Source organism: Mustela putorius, unplaced genomic scaffold (assembly GCF_011764305.1).
Source record: "Mustela putorius furo isolate JIRA1106 unplaced genomic scaffold, ASM1176430v1.1 tig00000228_pilon_pilon_pilon, whole genome shotgun sequence".
Classification (NCBI taxonomy): domain Eukaryota; kingdom Metazoa; phylum Chordata; class Mammalia; order Carnivora; family Mustelidae; genus Mustela; species Mustela putorius.
In genome coordinates this window covers 24,540,212-24,561,965 of record NW_025421322.1, presented here as the reverse complement: position 1 = coordinate 24,561,965, position 21,754 = coordinate 24,540,212, and the positions used below count along the sequence as shown (strand labels likewise).

Here is a 21,754-nt window from a genome sequence, read left to right as displayed (position 1 = left end):
GCAGTGAGCGAGAACGCTCGATTTACCGCTCTACTTACAGGAAATACTACCACGAAAAAGCCTTGCCAATTAGGTAGGGTTAAACTGTCTTCATATGTCTTTGTGCTTTCCTTGATTGCTAATCAGGTTGAATTGTTTCCAGAGATTTACTTGCCACGTGTGTTCTTTCTTTTTGAATTGCTTATTTATGCCATTTTTATCTTGTGATGCTCAGTGGTTTTATTATTAATGTAGGAGTTCTCTTCAGATTAAGAATATCAGTATGTTATTACATTTGTTGCAAAAATTTTCTAGTCTATCATTTATCTTATACTCTTGTAGATGGTGTTTTTCTTGTTTTACATGTAAAAATGTTAAGTTTTAGAGGCAGCAAATTTTCTTTTGTGGCTCCTTTCATTGTGATTTTATATGTAGAAAGTGATTTCCAGTTACAAGAAACAAACTCTGGTTACAGGGGCGGGGGGTTCGGGGGCAGGCAGGGCACATGAAATAGGGAAAGGGTAATGATTAAGAGGTACAAATTTTCACTTATAAAAAAGTAAGTCCTGGGGATGTAAAGTGCAGCATAGGGAATATAGTCAATGATGCTGTAATAACTTTGTACGGTGACAGAAGGTGACTAGACTTATCGTGGGGACTACTTCCTAATGACAGGAAAACATGGAATCGCTACAAGGTGCACCTGAAAATAACAGGATATTATATGTCAATCATATTTCAACAGAAAAAATAAATAAAAATCATTTGCACATTTAATAAAAAGGAAAGTGATTGTCTTCTTTGATAACTGAGACATATTATTCTATGTTTTCTTAGAGTGTTTTAGCTTTATTTGTTACATCTGGAATTGGGCTGATCTTGGGTTAAGCTGAAAGATACAATTCTAACCATTTTTCTTGAAAGTTACCAATTATCTCATAGCACATACTGTGTTATCTTTTCTAGATATGGAATCATCTTTGTCATACATTAAATTTTTATATATACTAGGGCGTTTCTGAGTCATCTATTCTGTGCCTCTTATCTAGGTACTGGGACCCGTACTTGTGCCTCACTTAATTTTTTTTTTTTTTATAGAGTATGTTTTATGCAGTCACTGTGACAAACAGTACGGAGGCTCCTGAGAAAAAAATACAACTACCACGTGACATCAACCCCCTCCCCCTAAAATAGTGTGTTTTAATATCTGGTAGAGTGAATTCCTCCTTATCACTCTTCTTTTGCAAAACATTTCTGGGTTATTTTGATCATTTATTCACCTCAATCAATTCTCATAAATCAGAATCATCTGCAAAATAAAAATCCTGTTAGAATTTTGATTGGAATTGCATTAAACAAATATTAACTGGGGAGTACAGGAACAATTTGCTTAATAGGAGTAGGATATGTTAGCGGAAGGCAAGCTGGGGAATGAGCCATGCTGAGCGTCTAAATGCATGTGCTGATATGGAGGGGCCCTTTCGTTGTGCGGTTAAAGGAGAAGGGAGGTGGGTTTTGAAACACGTATGGCTGACATCCAGGAGGAAGGGGAGTGGGAGAGATGGCATACCACCTCTGGACCTTCCCAGTAGCTTGGGTTTGGGAGTCCCACTGACAGAATGTTCAAGGTGAAAGAGAAGACCTATTTTTATTTATTTATTTATTTGACACAGAGAGAGAGAGAGATCACAAGTTGGCAGAGAGGCAGGCAGAGAGAGGGGGAAGCAGGCTCCCTGCTGAGCAGAGAGCCCGATGCGGGACTCGATCCCAGGACCCGGAGATCACAACACAGAGGCAGAGGCCTAACCCACTGAGCCACCCCGGCACCCCGTGAAGACTTATTTTTATGAGCAACTCTGCAGGACTCTACCCACGCCCATCTGCTGAGGGGCTCAGCTGCAAAGCTGAGCAGGACCCGAAGGAGGAGCCCTGGAATTTCCACGCTGCGCAATGTCCGCAGTAGCGAGGGACGATCCCTTGCGGCCCTGGTGAGGAGAGGACATGGGCACAGCCGAGCAGAGGGGACCGTGTCTTCTGGCTAAGCGCACCCAAATGGCCCTTGTCAGCCTCCCCGTTCGTGCTGATCAGACCCTCATTTCCCCTTCAGCCACACACTGCCTCCTCCAGGGTTTCTCATCTCCGTCAGTGGTTCCACCACCGCGCATTCTGGCCCCAAACCCCCTTGTGTCGCCCCAGTGAATCCATCCGCAATCTTGCCGATGCGATCTTCAAAATAAATCTGGTATCAGACCGCTCGGCACCGCTTCCCCTTCTCCCTGCCTCGTCTCAGCTACCACCCTCTCCTGCCCGCTGGGAGCCTGCGGCAGCCTCCCCTGGGTCTCCCGCTTCCTTCCTCTGCAGAGCAGAGGGATGTTTTAAGATAAGAATCAGTTCACGCTGCCTGTCTGCATGAAGCCCTTTCTCCGGGCCTCTTATAACAGTCCTCAAAGCCTCCAATGTTCCGGCCCGGGGTTCCTGCTCCCTCTCGGGCATCACACTCCGGCTGCTGGAGCAGGGGCACCCCTTCCATCTCGGGGCCTCTGCTGGACGGTCCTACCCCAGCACTCCTCAGTGATCACATTCCCTGCCAGAGGGGACTTTCCTGACCGCCACCCCACCGAAACAAATGCCTCCCCACATCACTCTATTTCCTTACCCTACTTCGCTTTCTTTGTAGCACTTTTCAATATTTAAGATTTACGCCTACATTTTGGGGGTGAGAGGAGGGAGCAGTATTTACCTGCTTACTTATTTCTTCCTCTAGAACTGTGCTTTCCATCTGCCAGCCACTAGCCACATGCGGTTCTTTGAATTTAAATGAATGAAAATAAAATTAAAAGCCAGTTCCTCAGTCACACTGGCCACATTTCAAGTCCTCAGCAGCCCTGGGTGGCCCATGGCTATTGCATTAAACAGCGCAGGCTGTTTCTATCCTTGAGGTACCTTCTACTAGATGGTGCTATTTTACTGCATTTTATTTTTTAAAGATTTTATTTATTTGTCAGAGAGAGAGAGAGAGAGCAGCAGGCAGAGGGAGAAACAGGCTCCCCGCTGAGCAGGGAGCCTGATGTGGGACTCAATCCCAGGACCCCAGTATGACAACCGGAGCCCAAGGCAGACACTTAACTGACTGAGCCACCCAGATGGTGTTACCACCTAGATGGTGTTATTTTAGAATATAAACTCCATAAATGCAGAAACTTTTCACTGTGGTTTCCCCAGAGCCCAGAACCACACCTGGGCCATAGTACACCTTCTAGAAATGCTGGCTGAAAGTTTAAGTTACTTGCAGGATGGTTGCCTAGTGGGAACTGTGGCTGATGCGGGGCAAGGAGGCTGTATGCACACATGTGTGCACCCTTGTACCTGCGTGTGCATGTACTAGGGCTCACAGGAATGGAGAAACTCTGTCAGGGGAAGGGGGTCCTAACCTTCCACAGAGGGTCCTGTTGACACAACGGAAGGTGGCTAAATTTGCACACACTGGCCAAGAGATTTGGGCATTTGAAGTACAATTTTTTAAAAAAGGATTTTATTTATTTATTTGAGAGACAGAGAGAGAGAGAGAACTAGAGGGAGAAGCAGACTCCCCACTGAGCAGGGAGCGCGGTGCTGGGCTCGATCCCAGGACCATGGGATCATGACCTGGGCCGAAGGCAGAGGCTTCACCATCTGAGCCGCCCAGGTGCCCCTTTCCTCACCTCTTTAAAAGCCCTCTCTGCAAACCCAGTCCCACTCTCAGGGGTAGGACTGTAACACACAGATTTGGCGGAGCGGCAGGAGGGTGGCTGGGGGAGACATGACTCAGTCCGTAACAGCCAGGCAGGGCAGTGCCAACCAAACTCCCCCCACGGTACGAAAGTGATCCGTTCACATAATCCGCCAATACTGAGCACGACCAGTGCAGACGCACCCAGGACACTGGAATCTCTGCTCTGGCGGAGCTCACGGTCACGGGCACAGACGGGCAGAAGCCCGACTGCTGATCAGCACCATGGAGGAAAGTCAAGCAGTGGCGAGATGCAGAATGGGGTGGCCTGCGACCCTAAGCAGGGAGCTAACGGAACACAGAGCACGTGGTGCCTCATTCCGTAGGACAGGACGGGAGGAAGGCAAAAAGCTTCCCAGAGGAGGTTATCTTCTTCTAGAAACAAGACAACACGGCTCTGATGAGTTGAAATGCTCCCACTTCGTGGATGAGTCCTCACAACAGGTCTGCGAGGTAGGTGTTGCGAGCCTCCGTTGACGGAGGAATGCGCCCAGGCTGGGAGGCGAGGTGCCTTGCCTGAGCTCACATAGCAAGTTCATGGCAGAGCTGGGACTTGAACAAAGTCAGTCCAAGCCGAACCCGTGCTCCCGGCCCACGATGCAGCCTCCGCTGGTGGAGCAGGGCCCCACGGGTGGAGTAGGATCCTGGCGTAGAGAGAAAGGGGAGGGGGACCCCCATCAGAGGAACAGACTCCTGGACAGAGGAAACAGCAGGAGCAAGGATGAGTCTGGGGAATGACGGGACTGAGGTCAAAGGGCAGAGTCAGGGTGGAAGCTGGGAAGAGGCTGGCGAGTCAGCTTGGGTCTCGACTGTGGAGGGCCTTGAATGCTATGGCAAGGAGCTGTCGTTTCATTCTGTCGGCAACAGAGTCATGGGAGCAGCAGGTCTTGGAGATACATCTCTGGGGTGGTGGGGCAGGGGTGGCAGGAAGAGAAGGCACATCAGGGAAGGTAGGAAGCCCCGAACCAAGCAGAAGAACAATAATCTGAACAAACCCCAAATTAAACAGTGAGGGCACAGGCTGCTGGAGAGACTCCTCTTTCTGCCGTGACATTTGTTTACTAAGCACATGGTGAGGGCTCTTTGCTTTGCATCTGGAACTTTCTTCCATTCAGTCTGGACCTCCTTCCCCATGACTGGATGATTCGAGTCTGAATGTGGTAAAACCAATTCTCCCTCAATCGCTTTCCCCTTAGCAATGCCAGCTAACATTCACGGAAGTCCTAGTATATGTCAAGCCTTAAGTGCGTCACTTTTCAGAGACCCTCTGCAGACTTGGAAGCTCAGAGAGGTTAAGGAGCTTGACCAAAGTCACGCAGCCCAGAGCAGCGGAGCTAGGAACAAGCTGTACGGGGATCTTGTTACAATGCAGGTTCTGATTCACTGAGTCCAGGGTGGGACCAAGATTCTGCAGCCCCCAGCGGAGGATGGCCCCGCAGAGGTGAGCCAGGCGTGGAGCAGGAAGGTTCTGGAAGCTTCCCTGAAAATGCACTTCCCCACTGTCATCCCTCCTCACCCCTCCTCCCCAGACTCAGGGTGGTAGCATTTCCTGGCCTCTCCCTACAGGTGGCCTGCGGCCCTCAGGGGAAGGAAAAATGGGTCAGACTGTCAGACCAGCCCCTGGAGACTCAGTCGCAAGGCGACTGACACACAGTCTGGCTGTCAGATTCGAGAAACGTCCAGGCTCCTGACTCCCCCAGGAAGGCACGCGGGTGGGGAGAGGTGAAGAGTCAGACTTAAGAGACCCTGGTGGCTGGGGGTCTCTGCCCAAGGGGGAGCAGAGGTCAGAGCCAGCCAGGGAGCCCACGCCCCCTGGGCCTCCCAGGCTGGCGTTGCACCTCCCCGGGGAGCACGTGGGCCGCTCTCAAGAAATCGGACCTCGGGGCATCAGGGGTGGGGGGATCGCTGCTTCTCATTTCAGGGCTTTCCGCTGCGGCTGTCAGAGGAAATAACAGGGCTATCTCTGGGCTTTCAAAGGAAGCATCTTGTCAAGACATCAAAGCCAAAAAAGATGCTTTTAGCTTTGCTGGGTCTTCTGACAGAGCTCTTAACAGATTCTGCCTCAGTTCATAAGGGTAGACCTTGAGTGTGTGTATGTGTGTGTGTGCGCGCGCGCGCGCACGCGTGTGCGCCTATGTGTGCGTAAGTGTGTGATTGTTCCTTTATGGTCTGAAGTTACAACTTCCCCCCAGCCCACTGCTGCCTCAGAAGAAGGAATCTGGAAGGGTAGGTGCCCTGTGGCGGTGATGGGGGTGGGGGTGTGTGTGGAAAGAAAGGAGCCTGATGCAGGGGTCTTGGGCTTTGCTCTGGCTGCCCAGCTCGCCCCCCACCTGTCTCCATCCTTGCTCCATTTCCTCACCTGTTAAATGGAAATCACTTTTGAAATGTCACTGGTGACCCCGAGTTAGTTCTTGAGTTTTACTGATTTCTCCCCAGCCTACTTAAATCCAAACTTGAATTTTGTGTGTGTGTGTGGGGGGGGGGTGGGCCTACAACGTGGCTCCTCACCCATTAGATACCACCTGGGCTGCTTTGCAGAAATCCCTTTCCTGAGCCCCCCACTGTGCAGACTTATTAAACCCAAACCTCCAGAAGCAGGCATAGGAATCTTTACTGGGCTGATGTGCCTCCAGGTGCAGTGGCCTGGGCAGGTACGACACCTCGCCTCTCCTAACTCAGACGTGGGTGGGCGGAGGCGACCTCTACAGTGTGAAGACTGAAATGTCTTTCTAGGTTGGGCGGAGTAGAAGGCCTGGCCCCCGAGGGCAATGACAATTCAAAGGACAATGCAGAAGTGAGGGAAGAACTGTATTAAAACAGCCACGCTCAAAGGAAAGGGAACAGAACGCTGGGTGCTTGGTAACAGAGCATAAGACCGACACAACAGTCCACAGCAGCACAGCTGGTGGCTGGGGGTGGGGAAGGTTTTTTGTTTTTTGTTTTTTTTTAAAGATTCATTTATCTTATTTTAGAAAAGGAGAGAAGGAGAGAGAGGAAGAGGGGCAGTAAGGGGAGGTGCAGAGGGAGACAAGCTCAAGCAGACCTCCCTCCCCCTGAGCGCAGAGCCTGAAGCAGGGCTCGATCTCACCACCCTGAGATCATGACCTGAGCTGAAATCGGGAGTCGGGAGTCGGGCACTCAACGGACAGAGCCAGCCAGGGGCCCCAGAGGTGAACTTTAAGATGCTTTTTTCTTGGGGGCGGTGGCTCAATTGTTAAGCGTCTGCCTTCAGCTCAGGTCTGATCCCAGGGTCCTGGGATCGAGCCCCACACTGGGCTCCCTGCTTGGTGGGAAGCCTGCTTCTCTCTCTCCCACTCCTCCTGCTTGTGTTCCCTCTCTTGCTGTGTCTCTCTCTGTCAAATAAGTAAATAAAATCTTAAAAAAAAAAAAAGATGCTATTTCTTGTGTTTTTATGGCTCAGGTGCTCAGCTGGACTTTTTTCTTTTCTCTTAAAGAAAAGGAGTTTGCTGGTCTGGTTATGACGCGTGGGCAGGATGGTGGAACCACATGCCGGGTCCGTGCATCATCTCCGTGATCCCCATGACACCAGCACGTGGCCATCACCGTCATTTCACAGATGAGGAAACAGGCCCGGAGTGGTAACGGGCTTGCTGGAGGGGTTGGGGTCCTAGAGAGCTCTGGCTTGACACCCACAGCCTGGTCCCCGGGACGCACAGCTGTTCACTGTGAACCACTCCATTTCCTGACACTGAGCCCATAAATTAGATTTCTCACCAATTCGGAGTGGCTTTCTCCCTCTGGGAGTGTTCAAAGGGGGAAGATTTTAATTGAATTGTAATGTCTTTTTCCACTTGTTACTTTGAGAGGCTCTCTTATTCGGTAGAAAAAAGCTTGCATGGCGTCCTCTAGCCAAACCAGTTTCCGGGGATGAGAGGAACTTTGCAGCCACCCTCATTAGCGTCACCGTGCATTTAGGCAACACAGGGCTCTGGAAGGGGGCTGGTCTCCCGCTAGCAGTGGGGGAGGCGTGGTGACCCGAGGCAGGGCAGTAAAGGCAGGAGACAAAGAAAGCCAGGGAAGACGCCCGAGAAGGAAGGCAGACCCGTTCTGGGCCTTTGTGAGCCCGGAGCCCAGAAGGTACTCGTTTACTCGGAAACAACAGATTCCACAGAGGACCGGGCCTCCCGTGGTCTTTCTCCCCCTCAGCCCTTGTCACTAGCGCCCGCCTGGACTGTGGAAAGGGACACAGGCTGGAGCCCGCTCTCCTCTAGTTTCAACCCCGGATCTGCCACTCACTAATGGAGGTGTCCCTCCTTCTCTGGCCACAGCCAGGATGCCCACCTCACAGGCCCCAAACCCACAGGCAGCCCGGAGAACTCCAAATGCGGCGCACTCATTCACCAGGCCAGCCTCAGTTTCCACATCTATGAAATGGGGGGCTTCTCCACCTGCGGAATCAGGCTGAAGGAGAACCTTTCATGCCGGCCTGTTCTGGTTCTTCAAACAGGTGATCTGAGTGAGTGAGCCGACGTTAGTGCCAAAGTGAGGCTAAGCGGTACGGTTACGGTTTGTTCTGCACCCCGACTCCCCCTCCCCCCTCTCCAGTCTGCCCTGCGACCCCTGACCTCATTCCCCCCATCCCCTCCTCGGCTGCCAACCCCTGGGGAGGGTGCCGTGCACTCACGCTAGCTCAGCTCATCGGAGTCGTGCGGCTCGGAGATCTTCTTACTCATGTTTTGTTCATGCCCCTAGAAATTTCTATGGCAACTGTGCCAATATTTTTAATTTTCCTAACTTTGCCTGTCTATTTTAGATTTGCCTTCTATCTTATGAGACGATCAAGTCACAAGACAAAGGGCACCTCCTTCCCCATCTCCACACGTATCCCTCTTCTCTCCACCTCAGGGGAGGTAGCAGGTGTCCCCACGACGAGGCTAGCCCCTCCACTGGCCTGCTGCTCCTCGGGGACTCTAGCCGAGCCCTCGTCGGAAGTCTCAGCTCCTCTCCTTTCCCCGAAGCCCCTTCCCTCTGGGTTCAGAACACCTCGGGTTCCCATTTCCCTACAAAAGTAAACAAAGCAAAACAAAAGTGAAAAGCAACACCCAGTTTCCCAAAGCTGCTTCATTCTGCCCTGGTTGACACATTTTTTTTTTTAAGATTTTATTTATTTATTTGTCTGAGAGAGAGAGAGAGAGGTGTTTGTGCGCCCAAGCACGAGAAGAGAGAGGGAGAGAATCTTGGGCTGACTCCACGCTGAATGTGAGCCTGATGCAGGGTGTGGAGCCCAGCGTGGGGCCTGGAGCCCAACACGGGGCTCGATCTCATGATCCTGAGATCGTGACCTGAGCCAGAATCAAGAGTCAGATGCTCAACCAACTGAACCCCCCATGGCAGAGATTAGGAGCTCCCGCCCCGAGTGAAGGAGACTTTCTTTCCACGTCTGCTCCTGCCCTTTGTCCCTGTGGGAGCCTGGACAAGTTACGTCAACTTACTGAAGCCTCAGCCTTTCTTACTGGCTTCCCTCCTCCAGGACCGCCCTGTTCACCCCTCACCAATGTGTGCTCTGCCCTTCCCCGCTCTGCTGATGCTTTTCTCTCCAACTGCTAAATCTGTTCCCCCTCCCTGACTGTGTGGGGTAAACCGCCTTCCCCCAGTTCCTCCACCCCAAAGCTCTACACTCATCCTCGCAGAGAGCTAGCCACCGAACAGCCTTTCCGGCCCCAGCCCCCTCTGCAGAGCCCCAGCCCTCCCACTCGGACTGTGGGCCGACAGGGGAGCTACACTGTGTGCGCAAAGGCTGGAGGGGCCGTTCTCCACTAAAACTTGATTAAAAAAACAAAACACAACACAACAACCCAACAAGGTCAAGATGGTTCACGAAACCCAAGGAAAATAACAAACACATAAATCAAAAAATCAGATGGGGGCACCTGGGTGGCTCAATCAGTTCAAGTGTCTGACTTGTGATTTCAGCTCAGCTCATGAAGTCAGGGTCAGGGTCATGAGACGGAGCCCCAGCTAGGGCTCTCCACTCAGCGAGGAGTCTGCTTCTTTCCCTCTGCCCCTCCCCCTGCTCTCTCTCTCTCTCCAAAATTAATAAATAAACCTTAAACAAAACAAAACAAAACAACCCGGATGATCCTTTCCCGCTCAGTTGGAAAAGAGACTCCATTCAGTTGCCCTACCTGGAACATATCTGATGGGGAAATTCGGCAGAGTCTCGGATGCATGGCCTTTGAGAATCTTCCAAATGTGTATTCTGGGCATCTATGCCCATCGCGGGGAGTCTCACGGGCGCCCCAAATGTAACACTTCTAGAACCTCGTGGATCCCTTGCCTCACACCCGATCTTTCGGTAAAGCTCCTCACTCCAAATAAAAGTCCCATCATCTTCTCTGTCAGTGAGACTGGAAACCCGGATTCCCTCACCCCACAGCTTACCCAGCATCCCCCCTCTTCCTGACTGCTTTCCACATGCCTACCAAACCCCCACTCCTCGTGCGAGGTTAAGTCCCCCCATGCCCTCCCCCAGCAGCCGCAACCACAGCCACTCCCTGTGTCTTGGCCTGGCCTTTGGGCTTCGCCTGTCTGTGGCTGGCCCCCCGCCCCAGGCCAAAGGGCTTCCTCCCTCCTCTGGCAATGGCAGGTCAGCCCTGGGCAGAGAAAGGCCCCTGCCCACGCTGGGTCCACATGGGACCTCCGGCGGTGGGTGTGGGACTTGGGTCTGAGCACTCCAGCCATGATAAGTGACTCCAGAATGGGCTCAGAACCCCAGCCAAGTGGCCAGAACCAGTGTGGTTCCCTCGGCCAGTTCTTTCAGAACAACTGAGGGGGACACACACTCCTTTCCGGTGGAGTTGCCGAAACCGACTGGATGGCAGCACAGGGTTGCCGGTGGCCTTCTTGCCACACGTGGGGGACCCTGCCCGAGAGCTGAGCAGCACACTGGCCCGAGAGATGCAGACAGCGAGCCCACTGAATGCCGCTCTGCCCGAATCCAGCACACTGATGTCACTTTGATGGGGTTTTCTGTCACCTGTAATTGCAAACATCTCGACAGACACAGTTTCAGGCCAACCTCCTCACCGCCAGCATCCCTTTCTAAAACAGCAATTCTCAGCCTTTTTCTGCCACGACAGACGTGCCAGGTGACATGCCCATTTGCAACATTGTCTCATTCTGGTTGTGACAGCTCTAATTCCACACCATTCCCTCTCCTCAAGAAAGAATCTCCGGGTGGGAGCGGGAGGGACCCATTAGAGGGTTAGCCGTGCATCCTTGCTCATCCAGAGAAGTAAGTCATTGACAAACATTAATGCTCTCTTTCTAGAAACACACTGCTTGCACTACACACCTCACAACACAAGCCATGACTGAACGCCATGTGTCTACACGTGAATCTGACCTTGTCTCGAGCACCTCCCGAGAAGCAGTGGGAGCTGGTGGCGAGGGGTGCATTCCACCAACCCCCCGGGTGCATCTGGACACCCCATTCCCATCCTCCAACATTCCTGGTGTTTTAAAAGGGAAACAGAGCACAGGACCTATTTTTAAGAAATGGAAACACGGGCCTTGGAAAGGAGATCACAACTCCTACATTCGTTTGTGTGTTTGTTCATTCCCTCCTGCCTGCTATAAGCCAGATGCTGCCGGACATACTTAGGAAGTGAGACCGAAGATTCCTGCTCTCCAGGTGTCTCTGATCGAGATTGGAGGGGGAGACGGAAATAAATGGCAAACAGCCCATTGATAGTGCTGAGTGCTCTGCAGAGAGATTTTTTTTTTAAGATTTTATTTATTTGACAGAGAGAGAGAGAGATCACAAGTAGGTAGAGAGGCAGGCAGAGAGCGAGAGGGAAGCAGGCTCCCCGCTGAGCAGAGAGCCTGATTCGGGGCTTGATCCCAGGACCCTGGGATCATGACCTGAGCCGAAGGCAGAGACTTAACCCACTGAGCCACCCAGGCGCCCCTGCAGAGAGTTTTGAAAAATGGCGTGATGGTGACTGAACAGCTCTGTCCGTGAGAGGACCCGGGGCCGCCTCTTGGAGGACCTGAATCTGGGGCCTGGGACTCCACTGAGAACGAGCCTCCTTGACACGCTTGTGCAAATCAGCGACCACAGAGGGGCAGACTCGCTGACCGCGGGGGACATTCTGTATTCGCCCAAAGGGATTTTCAAGCGATTCAGTTATTATTTAAAAATTCTGTTCTCTGCAATGATGCTCTTTCGGAAAGGCTTTCAAAAGGGTCATGGAGAAGCACAACTTTTCACTTACCCGCATGAAAACAAAAATCTTCGATGGTTTTAAAATGGAAGAAAGTTCTTCTTTCCCTCACTTAGGACAAGTGAGGAATAGTTGGACATGAGGGAAGTTGAGAGCTCCACACAGCTCTCAAAAAGTTTTGTTGGAGGGGGTGTCATTGGGGAGTCTAGATAAAAGACTAGAAAAAAGTTTAATCTCTAGTAATAGTTTTTATAAAGCAGATTAAAAAAGGAAATTTTAACATACAGTTTTTTTTTTTAAATAGTTAAAATGAAGCTTTGTCTTGATGGTTTACAAATAAAGACTTTGTGCCCAAATACCATTCTCCTTTTTTTTTTTTTTTTGGAGAGCGAAAGAACGAGCAAGTGGTGGTGGGGAGGGGCAAAGGGAGGGAGAGAATCTTAAATAGGCTCCATGCTGAGCATGGAGACCGACCTGGGGCTCTATCTCACGACCCTGTGATCCTGACCTGGGCTGAAATCAAGAGTTGGATGGTTAACCGACTGAGCCACCCAGGGGCCCCTCCACCCATACTCTGCTTTTAATGGAAGAACCCAAAGACTAAAGGACCTGAATCAAGAAGGTCCACAGGGCATCAAAGCTGAAAGGTTCTCAGAGGTGACAAGCTTGTCCATTAGGTAAGACACACCATGAGATGGGGGGTGGCGGGAGGCAGAATGCAAGCATGGAGAGAGGACGCAGAGTCTTGTCTTTCACCATCATTATAAGACTTCGAGTGGCCTCTCTCCCAGGGCAGGTGGGTGAAGTGTCTCTCAAAGGCCATCGTGTTAGGGCAATGGGTTCTGCTGGGCGGCTGTGTGTCCTCAGTGTCGCAGTGGGTCAACGACATTTTAGCTGAGAAGCCGGTAAAGCAGAGTGAGTCAGTCCACTGGCTTTGGAATTAGAACAGACTGTGGTTTGAAGTGAGGCCCCGCCCAACTCTTACCAGTTGTTTGACACTGGCAAGATATTTTGCAAGACCTGGTTTCTTTATCTATAAATCTAGAGCTAATGCCTACCTCGCAGGGTTGTTAGATTGCCGTAAACAGTGTAATGCTTAAAAACCCCATCCTGACACCAGGTCCCCATAAACACTCAATAAATGGTAGCCGTGTTGATGATGAGGTGATGTATTATAAACTGGAAATTATCACGGTAGCAAGAGTATGTCAAAGGCCAAGTGGATGTGATCCCCTGGCTGGGCTCACGGGAGCTCCAATGCAAGCCAGGACGATCGGGAAATTGTTTTCGTGTTGGTCTGGGGTTCATATCACAAATCTATCACACTGTAACTATCTTATTCCATCTCTTTCTCTGAGCAAGACTCTCATAAAACAAAAAACAAAAAACAAAAGGCAACAAGATTAAGACACATGTTGAAACAAAGCGAACTCCCCATGCTCTCATCCTTTCCAAGGCAAAGTGTCCTTTTTTCTGGGTAGAGAAAATCCTAACAGCCGCCACCACATATCGCCACACACCCCCACACACCGGCAAACATGGCAAAGCAGGGCTGGGAGCAGAGGGACGGGTTTCTGAAAGCCGGAAAAAAAAAATCTTGCTGAGACAGAAAGAAACAGGAATCAATTTTGGTTTTACGTGTCACATACATAAATAAATAAGGTGCTATCAAATGTTTAAGACGGGCTTGCTCTGATTTACAATCCATCAAATGCTGCTATCAAAACATTTGGAGAGGCCGTGAGACCACAGGGATTCATCATATCGACAATTCCTGGTGTAACCTTTTCATTTCCCTCCTTGTGGCGGAGGCACGAACACTCCATCTTCCCGGAGCCGGGAGATGGGGCTTTCTCCTTTCCTGGGGCACGGATCAGGGCAAGATGTGGGCTTTTCAGGAGTTGCTCAGATGCTCCCATCAGATCCCTCTCCCCATCCTGTCCCCCACTCCTGTCTCCAACCCCCCCACTCATCCTCTGCACCCCCAAACCCACAGCTTTCTCTTGAACCTCTTTCATCTCTTCCTCCAAGAGACTCCCCTTCATCTCAAAGCCTGGGATAAAGGCTGAAGGTTTATTCTTCCTCTCTGATAGAACATTCTCCACAAAGCCATTCATCCAAGCCAGTCTCATCCTGGACAAAAATCATTTGGGGTTAAACTGCCTCCAGGGGCGATGGGTCTGCGTCTCTTTGTACAGCGTGTAGGAGGTGGGATTATAGCCTCCAAAGAGATCCAGGTCCCAATCCTGGGACCTGTGAATGGGACCCAACATAGCAAAAGGGACTTGGATGAGGGGATTTGGAGAAAGACCCTGGGATGGAGAGATGGTCCTGGCTTAACCAGGTGGGCCTTAACAGAATCCGAAGGATCATTATAAGCGGAGGTGGGGGGCGGGTTGTGACTACAGATGGGGAGAAGGTGATCGAGGGTGCAAATGGAGAGGGGCAGACATGCTTTGGAGGTGGACAGAGGAACCAAGGCCAAGGAATGCAGATGGCCACTGGAAGCCAGGGAAGCGAGGGAAGGGGATCCTCCTCCAGAGCCCCCAGGGGAAACCGGCCCTGCCCACGCCGTGGCTTTAGCTCCAGGAATCTGAAGTTTGACTTCTGACCTCCAGGACTGAATGGCCATTTGTGTTGTCTTGAGTTGCTCAGTCTGCTACCGCAGCCGCAGGACACTAGCACGGGGCAAGGTGACCCGGGGATGTAACCCGTGACCTTCCTCTCACCCCACACCACCGGTCAGGGGAGCTTCTCCCTGCTCCCGGGCGGAAGCCAGAGGCTCCAGTCCCCTGGGCCAGGAGAAGCTGGGCTGCCATCCCTTGGGAATGAGCAAGAGCCAGGACCCCCGCTCTGTTGGGCTCTGACTTGCAAGGCCGGCACTGGCTGCCTTCGGTGGCCCAAAGTCTACCACAGCTGGGAGAATGCCCTCTGCCTCGCATTCCGAGACGACAGCCTTTAGAGGGACACGTGTGAGCACGCACGGACATGCACCAGCTTGGCCTGCCCACAGCACCTCCCAAGCAGGTTCCTGCTTTGCCTGCCTCTCAAGTTTCCTCCCACCGCCACCCCCCAGAGCCCCCAGAATCTCTCGTGGGGTCCGTGCAATCACTTCCCCACTCCCGCCTCCCCCCTCCTGCCTGGTCTTCAGCTTCCCATTCTTGGCCCCTCCTTGGTCCTTTATCTTCCAGAAAGATCTTTTACAACTATAAATCACATTAGCTTAAATGTCCTGAGGCTCAGACTACACCCCAGAGGGTTTACATCCGGAATCCTGGGGTGGGGACCAGGAGTCAGCATGTTCTGAAGTGCCCAGCAACGACAACAGAACCGCCCGAAGACGCCCAGGTCACAGTGAGCCGCGACTGGGCGCACCCCATCCTAGAACACCTGCTCTGGGAGGTGAAGACTTGCTTTGAGCCTTGTCAGAGTGTTCATGTCTTTAAGGCGACCTGATGCACATTTTGCTTCTCATTTCCCAGGGCTGTGGTGAGGATCAGGTGAGCTGATGGGGACAAGGCGCCTGCCTGCCTCCTCCCCTTCCTCACGCCTTCCTCTTCATCGCTCCCCTTTCCTTTCTTCCTGCTTTTAAAGCTCATCCAAGGGATGAATGTCCTGGAGTAAGTCACTGAATGGTGGCAGGCTCCTCTCTGGGCCCAGGGCCCTCGCCGCCGCGAACTCTAGTCCCTCCCGCCCAGCCAGCAGCTACAGGTCCTGCACAGATCCCCAGGGATCTGCACCCAGGGATGCAGGCACGAGACCCTTGTGTGGCTGTGCTCCATCATCGCTGAACGGCACTGGTCAGGCAAGGCCAAACCCAGTGCTGCTGGGCGCTACGGAGCACAGATTACAAACCTAAACCTGGTCTTGTCCGGCCCCACTCATTTTACAAGTGAGCACACTGAGCCAGAGAGATGTGTTGTGGTCTATGCCAAGGACCCTGTGGCCTCCGGCTGCCCAGAGACAAGGCATGGCCGGCCTGGATCCGAAACAGCCCTCTCTAACCGGGGAGGGCTCCTGTGATATCCCCACGGACCAGCTCTGGGCTAAAGGGCGAAGGTTCCCGTTGACCCTGCTGATGGGATGTCTTCTTGGAGGACAGACCGAGGCTGGAGGCTACAGGTGTGAGGACCACCCTCTCCGGCTCCCTCTTCCAACACATGCACTGGCCGCATTCCCAGTCTCCCCACTGTCCACATATCTGAGGAGCAGAGGGAAAGCGGGAAGGGAAGGTCCCTTGGGGACCACTTTTATCTTGAGGCATAAATCTTACCAAGTCCGTCTAGTATGGAAGGACTCTAGAAAGATATTTTTTCTAGAAAAGTTTTTTTTTTTTTTTTTAAACAATTTCAATTCGGGAAAGAATGGGTAAAGGTTGCCCACTCTTCCAGAATTCCTCTTTCACATGTTCTAAGCAATTTTGCAAGCTGCCACTCTAGGGGGAAAATCACTGGTCTGCTTGCTTCTTCTTGCCAGCAGCCCTCCCCACCCCGTCCACGCCAATACCGGTAATGGGGACACCATAGCGGAAACACCCCTCAGGTCTTGACTGTGCATCACAGCGCACAAAGCTCCATTACGCACATCGTCCCGTAGGAGCTCCTACCCCCGAGGAGACAGAGCAGGAAACACCACAGCCTCGGCTGTCCCGTGAGGCCATTGAGGCCGAGAACAGGTTCTCCTTGGTGAGCTGGAACCTTCCTCTCACTAGTGCTCTGCTGCTGTGCGAACAGGAGACACAGCGCCGAGTCAGACCGCTGAACCAAAGAACCCAAGCTCGAGTCTTCCTTTGCTTTTGTGGTTTCCCTTTCTGGTGGAAAGCAAGATTAGTTCATTATAACCAACCCCGTGGCACCGACAGCTCCCTAAATAGTTAGATCGCTCCTGGCCACTGCTTACTGTAGAGATCGGTGTGGGAAATGGGTACCGAAGGGTGTTATAGGATTTCAGGACAGAAGACAAAAAATATTAGTGGGTTTCTCTTCAGGCGGGGGAGGCCTGTCACTGTGATTGCTTTGTCCTTTTCCAGAGAACTTTCTGGCGGCCAGTCTTAATGTGTCAATGCGCTCTGATCCCAGGTACGGGAGCTTGGTCGAAATCTAAAGAAATAGATACTGAGGATATGAAGGTGCAAAATCCCATGAATAAGAAATGGGGTTTCTTCCTTGCTGACTGAATGGGTCACAATGGGGAGGCATCACGCTCTCTGCAAACACACAGTCACCCCGGACACCCGCTCCTGTGCCATTTTTCATACGTGTGCCCGGGGTATGGTACATCAGCTCCTGAGTGAATCCAAGCTCCCTCACTCTGAATCCAAGCTCTACCATTTGTTTGGGACATTCTAGATGGTTCCACATTAAAGCTATCATCACATCTTGTCCGGGTTACTGACACGGAATGACCTTCCTTCCTTCCACGGGTGAAGCCTTGCCGACTGCTGCCAGGTAAACCTCCCTCCATCTCTGACTTCACTCCAACTCCTATTTTAGTAATGGCCCGCTGCGGCACCCGATTATCCACTGAATCTCGTTTGATGGGCTTTTGGGGTCTCCCACGACACGACTCCAAGGCTCTTGCTAAACTCTCCTTCTGGAACCTTCTTCTGTCCGAGCAGGCTCATTGTATCCAACCCCTGACAAATATTTTTTAATGACTTGCCAGCCAGCCACTCGTGCAGGCACTAGGGAATGACCTAACCATCCAGTGTCCCCCGAGAAGCCAATATGCTCAAAAGCGAGGCTGTCTGGCTCTTAACAACTTATTAGTTTGACGTTCCTTTATTCACCTGACATGTACTAGGGCACCCACTAAGGGCCATGTTCTACCCTTGGGGCTGTAAATCGGGGAGGGGGGGCAAGGTAAGCTCATGGCTGTCCTCCAGAGTTTAGATCTACTAGACGAGAAAGGAAATTATAGAAGCAGCGATGATACAAGGGTTGCAGGTACAACTTTAGGGGCAGTTCGGGGTGGCGGGGGTGAGAGGAGAGAAAGCTGGGGGAGTTGAGGAGGGAACAGCCTCACGGGGCTCTGTCCCCAGGATAATGGAAAGCCACTGAATGGGGTGGGGAAGGGGTGTGTGCTGGGAAGTGACATGCATTTTAGGAGGCACCAAGGGCAATCCCCCATGCCTGGCTCTTCCACCACCGCATTCAGCTCTCCTGCTGCACCCCCACGAGTCTGGCTCTAACGCGGTGTGATTCTGATCGGCCGGTGCCCTGGGTTTCTGCTATTTCCCTGCTCACACCGTGTCACTATGTCATTGTGTCCCAGGCACTGTGCTAGGTGGCGAGCCCACAGAGGCAAACAAAAGTAACAGGAGCCCGCGAGGCAGGCTGAAGAAGGGCCCTCCCAGAGATATCCAGGTCCTAATCCCTGGGCCTGTGAAGGTTACCTTCCATGGTAGAAAGGACTGTGACCAAGTGAAGGACCCTGAGAAGGGGCGGTAATCCTGGATTACCCGGATAGGCCCTGAATGCGGTTGGTCGTAAGCTTCTTGGTGAGGGAGGGGGAGGGAGATGTGAGCCAGCAGAGAGGACGGCCTCCTGACAGCGGCAGAGGGAAGCAGGCTCAGAGAGAAGAGGCCGGCTTTGAAGGCAGAGGACAGGGCCAGAGCCAAAGAAGGCAAGGAACACTGCTCCAGATGCTGGAGAAGAGAGGAAACGGCGGGGCATGGAATTCTCTGGTCTTCCCGGGTTCCCCCGACCGTGAAGCAGCGGCCTTGACAGAAACGTGCTCGCAGCAGCCACAGGAAACACACAATTCCTGTCTTCGCAGACCTTACCATCTCATACAAGACAGCGCATTTAATGAAGAAATCCTACCAATGAATAACGACATACTGACAGCAGCAGGATGGCCTGACCCTGTACAGCAAGAGAACTCTCCGGGGCAGGGACTGTCCATGTTGGCACCGGCTGGGGAGCTCTTAGATACCCCAACCTCAGGCCACACCCCTGCCCATTGGGCCAGATTCCCTGTAGGTGGGATCCATCCAGGCACTGGTATTTTTAAAAGCTGCCCCAGAGGACTTCAAAGGGCAGCCCAGTTTGAGAAGCAGTGGCCTCAGGCCAGCCACTTCCTGGGAGAGCGGAGTTGGGAGCATGGGTGTTGCTTCTGCCGGGGGCTGTCCAAGATGGGGGTTCTCCCCACTCCGTTGCCCTGTTAGGCGTGGTCATATTCTGGGCTGTTCTCCCCCTTGAGCAGGCGTCAGAAAGCCCTGTCTTTTCTATCTGCCTCCTCCCCTCCATCCTAAATCCGTTCCCCCCACCCCCCAGGCCTTCCTCCTGTGTCACCTGCGCTGTTGCCAGGGCCTCCAATTATCTTCCACGCTCTGCCACTGGGCTTTCCCAGGACCTTGTCCCAACGGCTGCCCCTGTGATCTGCCTCAAAAACAGATCAAGGCACACCTTCCTCTAAACCTCGCTCACTCCCTACCGCTCCCCAAATAGTGTCTGAATCCCTCAGCATCGCCTTCAAAGCTCGACTGCCATTGCCTGGGTCTCTGACCCACCCCAGCGTGCTCTCACCGTTTTAGGACCTGCCCTGCCCTCACCCACCTCCAGGCCTTGCCCACACTGTTCTGTCTGGAACGGCCCGCTCTCCCAAATCCTTCTATTGAAGGCCAACCTAGCCTGCCTTCAAAGTCTAGCTCAAACACCTCCTCCCAGAAGAATCTCTCCAGCTTCCCTCTGTCAGATTGTTTGCTCCCTACCCTATTCTCAAACAATACAACTGGAACTTTCCACAGGGACCTCTCACTTATCTGTCTAGATATCTCTTTTTCCTGGTGGGTCTAGAGCTCGTTTTGGGCAAGGGCCCGGTCCTCTTCGTCCCTGCTTCTTCCACAGCTCTGACCAGAGGGGCCCACTCAGTTGGGGCTCAGCGGCCATTTTCTGACCATCGATTACTTCATCCTCTGTCCTGCACATTTCCTTGATGCCTGATGCAACTTGCAGAAGACAGGCCCACCAAGAACCTCCCTTGGCAATGATCTGATTTCAAGGGGGACAGCAAATTAGTACTCCGTGCTGCAACGGATCACGGCCCCCATTCTATCCAAATCCGTTTAACTCCCTCCAAAGCCCCAAATTTCAAATGCCGAGAGGTCAAGCTGAGATGGCTTCTGTGAGCTTTTCAGTGGGACCACCCCCATTTTCTTCAATAGCAGAATGCTGCTGACACCACTTCAAAGGAGAGCGAGGGACCTATTAATAATACTCCGGTATTGTCGGTAGCAGAAGTAACTGCAGCAAGAACTCAGAGACCCCTGACGACCTGGCCACTCAGGACCAGGACCTGGCGGGGAAGGGCATTCCCAGACTTTCTGGTCTCTCTGGGCCGCTGGCGGTTTGACCATCAGCTGACAGGTTCATGTATTCCTTCCTTCTTCCCTCCCCGCTTTGCAACCTCCCTCCCTCATTCCCTTTCATAAAGTTGATATTGAGGCCCCCAATATATGCCAGCACTGTCGTGGGAAGCTGTGAACCCTGCCCTCTAGAGCTTCTATTTTGGGGGCCTGGGTTATAACCCTTCGAGACAGAGAGATTAGGCGTGGGACAGCAACAGGGTCAGGATTTGATCCTAGCGTGTCTCTGCTCACCACCTGTTAAGGGTTGAATTCTGTTTCTGCTAAAAATATGTTGAGGTCCTAACTCCCAGTACATCTCAGGATGTGAGTGCATTTGGAAATAGAATCTTTACAGAAGTAATCGAGCGAAAATTAGGTCATTAGGGTGGGCCCTTCTTCACGGTGACCGGTGTCCCTATAAAAAGGGGGAGCTCTGGATGCAGGGACAGACTCACTTAAGGGAAGACAATGGGAAGAGACATGGGGGAAAGATGGCCACCGACAAGCCAAAGAACGCCTGAGGGTACCAGAAGCCAGGAGGAAGGTCTGGGGACAGAGCTTTCCCTAAGTGCCTTCTAGACGGAGCCAGGCCTTACCAACACCCTGATTCAGACTTCTGGCCTTCAGAACCGGGAGATGGTGAGTTTCTGTTGTTTTAAGCCACCCAGTTTGTAGTTCTCTGTTAGCGGCAGCCCTAAGAAACTAAATACACCCCCACAAAGCAGGGATCTTTTCTTTCTAGGCAACCACAGCCCAGGGAACCAGCTGGTGAAGCCTGGCCTGGCTGCTTCTGCCAATGTTTTGAATTTGGACCCACCTTTCGTTAGGAAAGAGCACAGGGACTTGAAATGGAAGTGCCTCACTTCAAGCAAATCTGATGTGTGGTTTCTTTGGGCATTTACACTCAAGAGAGATGGAGGGCTGGTTGTGCACCTGCTAGCCGTCTGTCGGAGAGCATTCCCAGGGGACGTCCACTCTGAAAGTCTGCTGTGCACACAGCCCTTTAAGGAACCAGCTACCCCGAAGAGTGTGTTCTCAGAACCCTGCCTTCGTCAAGGAGCAGAAATGTTGGCTCTGCTCTTTGGTTCCTCTCTCAGGCTCCACCAACAGCTTCCCAGACCTTCCTTCTAGAGCAAGCACACAGACAGGTGCGGTGACTTTGGCAGATTAAAGAGGGTCGCCGATTCTCTGACACTTCTCCATTGGGGGGTCATGAACCCCCATCCCTGCACCCTTGAATTGGGGCTGCCCTGTGACTGCTTTGACCAATAGAATGTGGGAGAAGTGACTCCGTGACAGTTTTGGACCAAGGCCTTTAAGAGGACACGCAGTTTCTGCTTCCTTCCTCTGGGAGCTCTGGGCCCGCTTGTGAGCAAGCTGACCGTCCCAAGGCTGCCATGCTGTGAGGAAGCCCAAGCTAACCATGGAGAGAGAGAGAGAGAGAGAGAGAGATATGCTCAACCAGTCCCC

The 21,754-nt window shown here is 52.3% G+C and overlaps 1 protein-coding gene across 3 annotated transcripts in view; it reads right to left on the bottom strand.

Moving 5' to 3' along the window:
• ZHX2 (zinc fingers and homeoboxes 2) overlaps positions 1–21,754 on the bottom strand; it is a 155,304-nt gene that overhangs the window by 16,941 nt on the left and 116,609 nt on the right. The gene's annotated exons all lie outside the window — the stretch shown is intronic.